The sequence below is a fragment of the Pan paniscus genome, chromosome 9, assembly GCF_029289425.2.
Source record: "Pan paniscus chromosome 9, NHGRI_mPanPan1-v2.0_pri, whole genome shotgun sequence".
Lineage (NCBI taxonomy): Eukaryota > Metazoa > Chordata > Mammalia > Primates > Hominidae > Pan > Pan paniscus.
This window is the reverse complement of record NC_073258.2, coordinates 67,035,168-67,047,555: the sequence shown is the minus strand read 5'-3', so window position 1 is coordinate 67,047,555 and position 12,388 is coordinate 67,035,168. Positions and strand designations below refer to the sequence as shown.

General features: G+C 50.2%; 1 protein-coding gene across 2 annotated transcripts in view; it reads left to right on the top strand.

The window, feature by feature from the left end:
* The window catches only part of LOC103783330 (uncharacterized), a 26,950-nt gene extending 14,562 nt beyond the window's left edge, over positions 1-12,388 (top strand). Inside the window, exon 4 of one of the 2 annotated variants that reach the window (XM_055094530.2) lies at positions 11,297-12,388. The gene's annotated coding sequence lies outside the window, so the exon portion shown is untranslated. Of the gene's footprint in view, positions 1-3,119 lie in introns of both variants that reach the window. The other variant, XM_055094534.2, reaches the window with a different exon arrangement.

Genomic DNA, 12,388 nt, shown 5'->3' with positions numbered 1-12,388 from the left:
ACTAAATTATGATACATGCTTATAAGAAAAAATGTTTTGAAAATTATGTTAAATACATTTGTGGAGTTATCGAAGCTACTGGAAGAGAGACGCCACTCTCAGAACAACATGACTGTGGTTTTATAACTGTGCTCCTAGTTCAGACACGGGGGACAAAGATGACCTCGGGGAGGCGACCTGGATTTTGCTGGGGCCTAAGCAGCGAGGCCGGCCCAGGAAGAAACAGCGGTGCTTCCTTCATTTGCTCCTGGTCACCCTCTGAGGTGTGCAAGGGTAGATAGTGTTGCCATCGCTCCCATTTGAGAGATGTGGAAACTGAGGCTTGGCCAGGCGTGCTTGCCACCTGGAGGGGCTGACGTCTGATACTTGCTTTAGCCAACGGTCAAAGCGTTTGTCTGATAGGGGGCAGCGGCGCGCCAGGCTGGAAGGAGAGCGGCATCCGCGCGCGCGGCGCTCCCGGCGTTCCAGGAGGGGGCGCTGCTGATCCGGCCTCGGATCGCCGCTCCCGCCCCGGCCTTGCCCCGCCGCCCTGCCCCACCCCCCGCCCGGAGCCCGGCACTCGTGACCTCGCCAGCTCTCAGCTCCCTCGGGCGATTTCGTGCACGCTAATGTGCGCCTCTGTGTTTTCCTAAATGTTGGTTTCTTCATCAAGCGGCGGAATAACGCATCAGGGCAGGTGACCCACGTCACCGGGGTGATGCACTGGTGCTCGCCGGGGCGGGCGCTGTGCCTGCGGGAGCCGCGCGGCCGGCGCGGTGTCGGGGCGCCTCATGGGGGCCGAGCCGCGCCCGCACGTCCCTCAGGTAGGCGCGACCAGAGTTTCTTTAGACAGGATGACCTGGCAGCGTTTCCACCCCACCCACGGCGAGTTTCGCTTTCCTAATGTGGTTAAAAAGTGCGTTCTATCTGAAGTAGGGTGGTTGAACAGGTTTCAACATTTTACTTAATTTTTTGTTTGTTTTAGATTTCTTCCTTCTGGTGGGTCTCTTTCTTTTTCTGTCAAGAAGATGTTCATAACTGTCCTCTTTGGCATTTGTTCAAAGTCCAGTTCTAATAGCTTTTGGACTGTGGTTTAATTTTAACCGTAAAGCATTCTTTTGGAATAATTGCTTTTGAATCTGGGAAGAGCCAGCTGGATACAAGGCCATAAACACCCCCCTGCGGGGAATATACAGGCTTTAAGTTACGTTTTTTTACCACTAGCATTTCTCTTTATCTTTTTTCTTTCTTTTTTTAGAGACAGGGTCTGGCTCTGTTGCCCAGGCTGGAGTTCAGTGGTACAATCAGAGCTCACTGCAGCCTCATCCTCCTGGGCTCCAGAGATCCTCCCATCTCAGCCTCCCGAGTAGCTAGCTGGGACCACAGGCACGCATCACTGGCTAATTTTTTTTTTTTTTTTTTAGAGACAGGGTGTTGCTATGTTGCCCAGGCTGATCTCAAACTCCTGGTCTCAAGTGATCCTCCTGCCTCAGCCTCCCAAAGTGCTGGAATTACAGGCCTGAGCCACCATGCCTGGCCTAGCATATCTCTTTTTTTAAAAAAAGGAGACTGATGGGGGTTGGGGGGATGCAAATTGTGAGTAGATAGGTGGGATTGGAGGAGAGTTTGAACATCTGCTTTAATCAACTAAGTGGTGTCTTAGAGCTGTCCTGCGGGCAACCATGTGGCCTCAGATTTCTGGGACAATCTCAATTTCTGGGACAGAGGACTGGCCCACTGGCCCTTTGTTAGGCTACGCATCAGACCACCACCAATTTCCAGTTCTGAAATTGTGGTCACCAGAGAGACCTATCAGCAGCCATAGACATTATCTCCTTGGGAATGACTGGACCCAGGCAGCCAGGCAGAGCTGGGGTCCCCAGAGCTCCTGGCACTAGCCGGAATATTTCCAGTTCCTCTTCTTCCCTTACAGCACAAGTCCTTTGGTAATCATTGCTCGTATTTGTAGAACCTTAGAGAATTTTGGATGTAGCAGGACAGAAATTGGTTGCCTACCATTTTGTGGCTTGGGTGGCATACATCTTGTTTGGCAATTAAAAAAAAAAAGATGAGAAGAAAATGGGATATGCAATGGAGACCAATTCAAGAAAAAGTGATTTATGCCAGTCCTAGCTGAGGCAGATGAATTTGGGAAGACTTACTCGTTTTCTAGAAATAGTCTTCACTTGACCAGAGATTCATACTTGGGCGTATTTAAATACAGAGCTCTTCGGGAGCATTTGACTAGAAGGACAGAAAACCAGAGACTAATTAACCAGTTGTTACCAGCGGGAAATCCGTTTTTGTTTGTTTGTTTGTTTGTTTTCTTTTTGAGACGGAGTCTCGCTCTGTCGCCAGGCTGCAGTGGAGTGGCGTGATTTTGGCTCACTGTGCAATCTCTGCCTCCTGGGTTCAAACCATTCTCCTGCCTCAGCCTTCCAAGTAGCTGGGATTACAGGTGCACTCCAGCACACCCAGCTAATTTTTGTATTTTTAGTAGAGACGGGGTTTCACCATGTTGGCCAGGATGGTCTCAATCTCCTGATCTGGTGATCTGCCTGCCTTGGCCTCCCAAAGTGCTGGGATTATAGGCGTGAGCCACTGCGCCAGGCCAAGAGATCAGTCTTACATGAAAATCAAGGGTTCAGTTACCCAGTGGGTCAGTAAGAGATGAGGCTTTCATTTAGAAAAATCGGAGCCTGAGGCCGGGCACGGTGGCTCACGCCTGTAATTCCAACACTTTTGGAGGCCAAGGCAGGTGGATCACGAGGTCAGGAGTTCAAGACCAGCCTCGCCAAGATGGTGAAACCCTGTCTCTACTAAAAATACAAACATTAGCTGAGCGCAGTGGCAGGCAGCTGTAATCCCAGCTACTTGGGAGGCTGAGGCAGGAGAATCGCTTGAACCTGGGGGGCAGAGATTGTGCCACTGCACTCCAGCCTGGATGACAGAGTGAGACTCCATCTCAAAAAAAAAAATTAAATTAAAAATAAAAGTAGAAAAATTGGAGCCTGTGCAGCTCTCCTGAGGGCAGATGCATAAAGCTGGGTGCGCCCCTCCAGCCTGCTGGGTCCCACAGAAGCTCAAGAGGCAGGGGCCATGTCTTTCACCACTTGTCACTGCTATAATTCCCTGTTTAGAACTCTCAGTGAGTGTCAGATCAACACATTCATCCACCATATCCCGTGTGTAAAGAACAATCCATCACTCCTGACCTAATCCAGCACAGAACAGAACTTCTGGAAGAGGACTAAAGAAGAGAAAGAGTGGAAGTGTCACATGCCCAGAGGAAAATAGATGCGACAGAGATGAATAAAACAAAACAAAACAAAAGGAAGAAAGCCAAGCTAATCTGGGAGTTCCATCATGGCTAAGAACGCATCTTTGTTTTGTCACGCGGTTTCTAGCCCAGCTCAGACCTGGGCTGCGGCACCTCAGGCATCTCCTTTCATCTCTCGGCTTTTCTCCTGGCTCCCGGGCGCTTCTCGAGACTTTTTGGACCTGGACTGGTCCATGGCAGAACACCTCTTTCCTGAGTCCTCCCTATGCACCTGCCCAAAGCGGGGGATTGGGGTGGCACTCTCCAAGATGCCAGGCTCCTCAAATGGAGCCATCACCCCCTAGGCTGTACTTGGCATTGTCTCCAAGGAGCCTGGGGAGGTAACCGGTTGGGGACTGATTCACTTGGGAGGGAGGGAGCCAGTGCAGATTGCAGATGCTATCTAGTCGGGCCAAGTCAACCTGGGGAAGGGCAGGTCTGTGTCTCAACTGGTTTAGGGGTGGGAGAGTGGGATTGGAACTTTTACACCTTGCATTCTTAGGACGTCACAATGGTTTTCCCAAGGCCTCCTTATCTGAGGGTGTTTACCTATTCAACCAGCATACGCAGGTTCAGGACTCCCACTTTGTCCGGGTTCTGTCCTCACAGGCACAGGAAGATTAATGCGAACAACAGGGTCTGACAAACCAAAACTCACAGATAAGAGACTTGGGTTATTAGGGCAGATGCCAGAAGTCATGGGATCTTCACGGGGTGGCTGTAGGCTGAGCAATCTCCCTCGGGATGTGAGGGGGTGTATTTCTGCGTTATTGGTCATTGAGAAATTCCCTAATCTTAGAGAGAAAAGGAATGAAACCAAGGGCTTGAATCGGAGTATACGTAGTTGACCTAATTATAAGGTTGTCCATCCATCTGTTTAATAAATAGTTCCATGATGTGGGACGGCAAGGTCACTCATAGCCCTGAACATTAACAACGTTTTCCTAAGGTTCTGGAAAAAAAGTGGTAACCATGTGTTCAGCTGCAGGCTTGTTCTGTCTCAGGCCTCAGGCTGACATGAATCAGAAATAGAGGGAAATGTGGAAGTGGCATTGCAAATATTAGTTCTAAAAACGGACTGGGAAGAGAGAGTGCCTCTAGACCCAGTCATGGCCTAGCCAAGCCCCAGAAGAATGACATCACCCATTGTGCCTCGTGGGGAGCCCCTGAGGCTGTCATGGATTTGTAGTCCTATGTGGGACAGCGCTGCTGACGGGGTTATTTCCTGCACTAGACCTACCCTGTCAGCAAGACACTGTTTACATGAGCTGAGTGCCAAGTTGCGGCACATTATGCACAATCGCTTTTAAGTTCAATTAAATTAACGTTTAGAAACATTGTAGATAGAAAAAGCTAAAGAGCATTTTAGCAAACAATGATTACCTAGAGATGCAAGTGCTTTGAATTTGAGCATTAGAGAACTTGTGAATTTGTAGGAGTTAAGCAGGACAAGTACCCATCTAATGAACGTTCATAAGGGAAGCGCGCGTGTAGGAGGCATTTCAGGTAGCCCAGCGCAGACCAAGGAGGGAAGGAAACAGATAAGATGTCAGAAAACATCTTCAAATACCCAGAGTTGTTATCCCCTCCACGAAACATTGGAGGGCGAATTGTTTGGGTCAGTAAAATAGAATCATAAAGTGTGAAGAAGAAACCTGTGGAACATTCTGGAAGAATTGGTCAGAGATGGGCCGGGCGTGGTGGCTCACACCTGTAATCCCAGCACTTTGGGAGGCCGAGATGGGTGGATCACCTGAGGTCAGGAATTCAAGACCAGACTAGCCAACATGATGAAACCCCGTCTCTACTAAAAATACACAAAATTAGCCGGGCGTTGTGGTGGGCGCCTGTAATCCTAGCTACTCAGGAGGCGGAGGCAGGAGAAGTGCTTGAACCCGGGAGACAGGTTGCAGTGAGCTGAGATTGCGCCACTGCAGTCCAGCCTGGGCAACAAGAGCGAAACTCCATCTCAAAAAAAGAAAAAAAAAAAAAAAGAATTGGTAAGAGATGAATACCCCATCACAGCCTCTTTGATTTCAGAGGTGAAATAGTTGAACCCCAGACCTCACTGTCAGATGTAAAGAGTCACTCCAAATTTATAAGCTCATTAAACTAGTATTTCTGACCGTTTACACATTTGGCTGTAGAGAAAATACACAGAATGCTTCCAGCCACACCTATGCCTACTCAAGCCACTTAGCTGACAAGCCACTTAGCTTTTTCTTCTAATTACTCGGGTGCGCGTCTCTGTTATTTACAAAGTTTGGTGAAGTCAGGGCAGGGGGAATTTATGGTTCGATACCCTTTCTAGCACAGAGGGGTAAAATTCAGCCTGTCTTTTGAAATCAGTCTGAACTGTCAAACTCCCAGTTGAGGACTCCTCTCCCCAAATCAGGAATCTTTTTTGTTTTCTCTGGCTATGGGCCACAGTCAGGGCTTTGGAGTTCATTTGTATGCCCTCCCCCCTCCCCATTAGTGTTATTGTGTATATTTGAGGTACTTATTCTTCACTGACCATAGGTGAATAGGAGCTGGTTCACCTAAAAGCTCCCACTCCCCATTCACTTTTTTTTTTTTTTTTTTTTTTTTTGAGATGGAGTCTTGCTCTGTTGCCCAGGCTGGAGTGCAGTGGTGAGATCTTGGCTCAATGCAACCTCTGCCTCCCAGGTTCAAGCGATTCTCCTGTCTCAGCCTCCTGGGTAGCTGGAATTACATGTGCCCACCACCACACCCGGCTAAGTTTTCGTATTTTTAGCAGAGACGGGATTTCATCATATTGGTCAGGCTGGTGTCGAACTCCTGACGTCAGCTGATCCACCTGCCTTGGCCTCCCAAAGTGCTGGGATCACAGGTGTGAGCCACCGCACCCAGCCCCCATTCACTTTTGTTTTAGGAAATGAGAAAGCTTCTGCCTTTTTTCTTTCCTTCCTTCCTTGGACGTTAGTTAAGATCAGTGAGGTAATGGTGATAAAGTACTTTGAATTACCTCAAGGAGAGTGCAGCCCAACTTGTTATTATTTACCTAGGTCAGTTCACAAACCCCCACGATCTAGGGTTCCTGTCTCCTGCCCTGGGGATGGTGCCTGGGAGAAAGGAGATGTCACAGACCCAGTCCCACAGGGCGCTGTTGGCTGGAGTTGGTCATTCCTGACTTTGACATCAACAGGCTTATCTCTAGAAATAGGCTAAATGGTAGCTCAGGCGCCGGTGTTGCCTCATCCCGCAAACTCTCAGGGAGGCTGCCTACTTCCAGCCCCTGTTCTGGGAACTAATGATAGGTGGGATGAAAAGACTGTTTTCTCTGATGCGCTTTTATGAGTTGTTTTTGAAGATGAGGTGGCAAGGACATGGTTAACCCGCTCCCTTGTGCAGGGAGACGTCAGAATGACAGGGCACGGGGAATGTCCCCAACCCGTTCCCAGGAGAGCTCTTGCCGAGGACGGCCCAGCTGTTAGCCAGAAATCAAGGCAGCCTCAAGCCCTGTAACCCAGATATCAGTGGGCTTTTTCGGCTGACGGTGCTGTGGCCTGCGGCAGGCGGCAGTGTGGGTAGAGGACAGCTGTGGCTGAGGCCGGCAGCTCTTTCCACACGACTTCTTGGGTAATGGCTCTTCTTAAGCCTGTGATATTTAGGGATTGTCAAACTTCTCTTTCATCCTGAGCCACCTTCCCTCATGGGTAGCAGAGGAGTTGGATTTCTTTCTTTTCTTTTCTTTTTTCTTTTTCTTTTTCGACAGAGTCTTGCTCTGTCGCCCAGGCTGGAGGGCAGTGGTATGATCTCTGCTCACTGCAACCTCCACCTCCCGGGTTCAAGTGATTCTTCTGCCTCAGCCGCCCGAGTAGCTGGGATTACAGGCACGCACCACCACGCCCAGCTAATTTTTGTATTTTTAGTAGAGATGGGGTTTCACCATGTTGGTCAGGCTGGTCTCGAACTCTTGACCTCAGGCGATCCACCTGCCTTGGCCTCCCAAAGTGCTGGGATTACAGGCGTGAGCCACCAAGCCCGGTCAAGGAGTTGGATTTCTTATGACAAGAGTATTATGGCTGTGTGTCCCAGAGGAGGCACTGTGTCCTCATGAGGGTCCTTCACTGAAAGGAGAGCCTCGAGGACAAAGGAATCTTCTAGAGACGACGTTGGGAGGGAGGAGTGGAGTTTGCAGGTGACTCTAGAGGACCCCAAAGTCCAGTGGGAGCTCATTACCTCCTTGATAGGAGGAGCCTGTTGTTGTCTGAGTGAGGAAAGGTGGCAGAACCGAGGCTGAGAGAGGCTGCGAAGATGCAGCAGCAGTGCTGAGGCCTGAGAGGAGGACACGTTCTATTACGCCAATTAATTCTACCCACCGAAAGGGCACATCACATTTTTGGGGTTGCCAAAAGCCGTTCTTAGCAGTAAAAAGTCTGTGAACTGCTGCACTGGGGATTGGCAAAGGCTTGGTAGCCAGCGCATTGAAGAGGGAGGGACGGCAAGCCTCACACCGGGAGTGGATCCTTCCTGTGTTTCTGCCACCACAGTTTGCCAGTTTGATGCCAAGGGACTCTTACTGTTTATGTGTGCATGTTTGTGCTGTTAGATTATCTTCTGAGCAATTTGAAGTTTTAAGAATATGTTGGTGAAGGCAACAATGAACAATTCCAGGAGACTTGGTTCCACCCGGGCCCTGCTCAGGAAAGATGAGGAGCCCCTCCCAACCCCACCCCTGCCTGTCCACATGGCCCTTCCTCCCCATCATCCACCATGGGGCCCTCCTGTGCCACAACATGGCTCTCATCCTTCTGTCTGGACACTTGCCCTGCCTCCTGGAGAGCCAGGCTCCTGCCCTGGCGGGCATGTGAGTGTGCATGTGTGTGAGTGTGCATGTGTGAGTGGGCGTGTGTGCGAGTGTGCACGTGAGTGCACGTCTGAACGTGTGTGGGAGTGTACACGTGAGTGCACGTCTGAACGTGTGTGCGAGTGTGCACGTGTGTGCAAGTGTGTACGCGTGAGTGCACGTGTGCATGTGTGCAATTGTACGTGTGTCTATGTGTGTGCATGTGAGTGCATGTGTGCAATTGTGTGCGTTTGTTCGTTTGAGTGTGCATGTGTGTATAATTGTGCACGTATGTGAGTGTGAGTGTGCATGTGTGTACAATTGTGTGAGTGTGCATGTGTGTGCATGTGGCACGGAGGGGGAAGAAGAGAGTTCTCCTCTGTGGTGATCGCCACCATTCAGTTGAAGGGTTTAAGCTGAGCCAAGATGAAGCAAGAGTGACACCAAGTGCCAAAAACAAGTGCTTGCTGCGGTATCAGGTGTGCTCTCTCCTCAAATCGGAGGAGCAGAGAGAAGCTCAGTTCCGGTCTGCAGTGTTCACCCCTGTGAGAGGGTGCCGACCCATCCAGAGGTGGCCAACCCCCTCCAGAGGTGGCTCAGTGCCGGCATGCCACTCTGCCCATTTGGACAAGGGGATGGCCTCTCTGGGAATTGGATGCGGAACCGAAGCTTTGAATAGATTTAAAAAATAAAATCCAAGGTGGGATGTTTTGTTGGCTAGAACATGATGCACAGACCCAGATTGCCATTCTGGCCCTATTGCTGTCCTTCAGCCCCATTCGGAGAATGACCAGACCCCGAGGCCACAGTAGGACAAAGAAGAAGACTGACCCAGTTCTCTGTTTCCTGCTGCCATGCCCGGGCCTCTGCTGCCAGAAGTCTTCCCCATGAAGCCATAGGTGGGGGACTAAAAGGCATATTCCTGTGGGGTGACCCCGAGAGAGACTGGGCATGGTTTCCACTGAGGCACTGTTGGGGGCAGAGAATTCTTTGGTTGCCGGAGAGGACCACCTGGTGCAGACCAGACCTGCAGCTGCGGCTTCAGGGGAGGAGCATGGCCGCCTTGGTGTCGCCATCTGGCCAGTCCTTGTTCCTACAGTTCCACTCCCAGCCGTGTCCTCAGCTTGTACCCACTTGTTTTTTTCCTTCATGGAAGCTAAGGAGGGGACTGGGTTTGTTTGTCCAGATGCCACCAGTTGGATGACCGTTGCGGGTACAGGAGTGTCTTCACCACGCAGTGCCAGGCCAGGTCCCACCTCACATCTCTATTCCTCATCTGGGAATGCTGGCATCAGCAGGTTGATTCAAAACTAGGAGGTGTTGGGAAACCCCTTGGGCTGGAGATTTCGAAATGAGATTCAGATGAGAAAAAACATGGTGGGGTTCTGAGGCAGGAAGGAGACAGCAAAAGCTCCTGTCCTGACGCTCCGCTGGATAGCGGGGATCAACAGAGCGGCCTGGCATGGTTGGGGGCAGCCGCGCTGGCTGAACCCAGGTGCAAGGCTGGCCCTGGACGGCCTCTCCCACCTCTGGACACAGAGCCGCCCCGTGCCTCTCCATTCACCAGGCAAAACCACACCTGGAGCGGCGCGCTCAGTCTGGGGCATGTTGGCACCAGCAGGTGTGGATAAATCCAAGGGCTCCTTCGGAGGGAGGGCAGGGGAGGAGGGCTGGCAGGAGTATGGGGAGAAAAGCTGTTTGAAAAGATTGTAAAAGGCTGTGGGAGAATTCAGAGAGGGGGCGAGTGATGAAGGGAGGACCACGCAGCTCAGGAGCCACAGCCTGGGTGGCCTGGGCGGCAAGGGCAGCCCCCATTCTGCTGTTGAGTGGCTGTCTTGCCGTCTGCACTCCCTCGTCATACAATCCTCCCTGTGCGTTAGCTCAGGACAGCCTGGCATCGGTGGCTCCTGGTGGCAGGTGCCTGTGACATGAAGAGCACAGAGGAAGACGCTGGCTAGATCCAGAGGCAGAGAGAGGAGGACATGAGGAGAAGGTGAGGGAAACTGAGGAACAAGGAGAGGAAGAGCACTTAAAATGATTCCTTGAAAGAAAAGGAGGTAAAACAGAAAACGTGGCGAGGGGTATCCTAGAAGGAGCAGAAAAGGAAGGGAAAAAAGGGTGAACATTGTCTTTCATTTGAAGGACTTGGAGTGGCACAGTCAAGAACGAGTCTCCAAACACAGTCAGTACTCAGAAAGCTCATCATTGGATTTGTAAATCCATTTCATCTGGGTGGACTGAAGAACGTGGTACCCTCTGAGGATGTCTGGGCCCATATTGTGGGAAAGTCAAGAGTGGCGCCGCAACAAACTAGCTAATCGGTTATGAACACGAGGGGCTCATGATTCATGAGCCTGCCCATCTATCTCGTGCAGGGTGGAGACCCATCTAACCGGAACCACCACCCAGCTTCTCCCAGCCTCCTTAGATGACAAGCTCTGGCATCCTTGGTCCACCCAACTCAGCCCCCAAGCATTTCGCCAAAACATCAGTAAGCAGGTATAGGTGAAGGAGGTCACAGGTGTCTCCATTTTGTGCCGTTTTCTCTCCTTCCCAGTGCTCAGCACACGACTAACCAGGGGTTCTCATCAGGGGCCGTATATTCACTCCTCAAAGGGTAGTCAGCAGGTCACCAAACACCTTCCTCTGAACTCAGAATAAGTTTATTTTTACTTAATTTTTTAAATTAAAATAAATTTTTTTAGGCCGGGTGCAGTGGCTCACGCCTGTAATCCCAGCACTTTGAGAGGCTGAGGTGGGCGGATCACAAGGTCAGGAGTTCAAGACCAGCCTGGCCAATATGGTGAAACCCCATCTCTAAAAAATACAAAAAAAATTACCCGGGCGTGGTTGCGCATGCCTGTAATCCCAGCTACTCGGGAGGCTGAGGCAGGAGAGTTGCTTGAACCTGGAAGGCAGAGGTTGCAGTGAACCGAGATCCTGCCACTGCACTCCAGCCTGGGCAACAGTGTAGGACTCTCTCACAAAAAAAAAAAAAAAAAAAAAAAAAAAAAAAATTCTGGGACAGAGTCTCGTTCTGTTCACACAGGCTGGAATGCTGTGGTGTCATCATAGCTCACTATAACCTCAAACTCCTGGGCTCGAGTGATCCTCCCACCTCAGCCTCCCAAGTAGCTGGGACTATAGGCCCTGCCACTGTATCTGGCTAATTTTTAAATTTTTTGCAGAAACAGGATCTCACAATGTTGGTCTGAAACTCCTGAGCTCATGTGATCCTCCTGCCTCAGCCTCCCGAGTTGCTGGGATTACAGGCATGAGCCGCCGTGCCCAGCTAGTTTATTTTTATATTCTATATTACTGTGGACCGGAAAATCCAAGAGTTTGCCTGTACCCTATGGGAAAATTGTCTCTCAGCTGCAACGTGCCCAGCGTTCTCAGCAGTCAGGGCAAATTCAACTACAGCAGCCACCGCCCGTCTTACCGAAGCTAAACCAGACATGGATGTTATTATCTGCTGCATCCAGCATTTGTTTAGAGCTTTCTGCTTCACAAAGCAACTCATTATCTTAATCTTCACCATCATCCTACATTGCTCTTACTTCCACTTTATGAACAGTCAGTCTCAGAAAGCTAAGGCATCTTCCTCAAAGCAGCTGTAGGATTCAAACTCTGTGTCCGGGGACTCCAGATTCTTTGTGCTTTCTACACATTTAGATTTCATGGTAACATTAAAAATCAGGATTCCTGGATCTGGAGCAGTTTATTCCCTCGGCCTTCCTCCCACCCATTGCCATCCCAGCCTATTTCTATAACCATCAAATGGGCAATTTTTTTTTTTTTTTTTTTTTGAGACATGGTCTCACTCTGTCACCCAGGCTGGAGGGCGGTGGCGCAATCTCGGCTCACTGCAACCTCTGCCTCCCAGGTTCAAGCGATTCTCCTGCCTCAGCCTCCTGAGTAGCTGGGATTACAGGCGCCCGCCAGCAAGCCCTGCTAATTTTTTTGTATTTTTAGTGGAGATGGGGTTTCGCCATGTTGGCCAGGCTGGTCTCAAACTCCTGACCTCAAGTGATCCACCCGCTTCAGCCTCCCAAAGTGCTGGGATTACAGGCGTGAGCCACCGCGGCCGGCCTAAATTGGCAAGAATTTTCACTGTTCAATGAAGAACATCCTTTTGCAGCCAATTATTCCAACATTGCCTTCCTGAAGAACTCTTTCAAAATCATCAAGAAGATTTCACTACAAAAGCAATATGGGAACATTGTAGAAAAAAGTACGAAATATAGAAAAAAGAAAATAAAAGTCATAATTCTGCCATT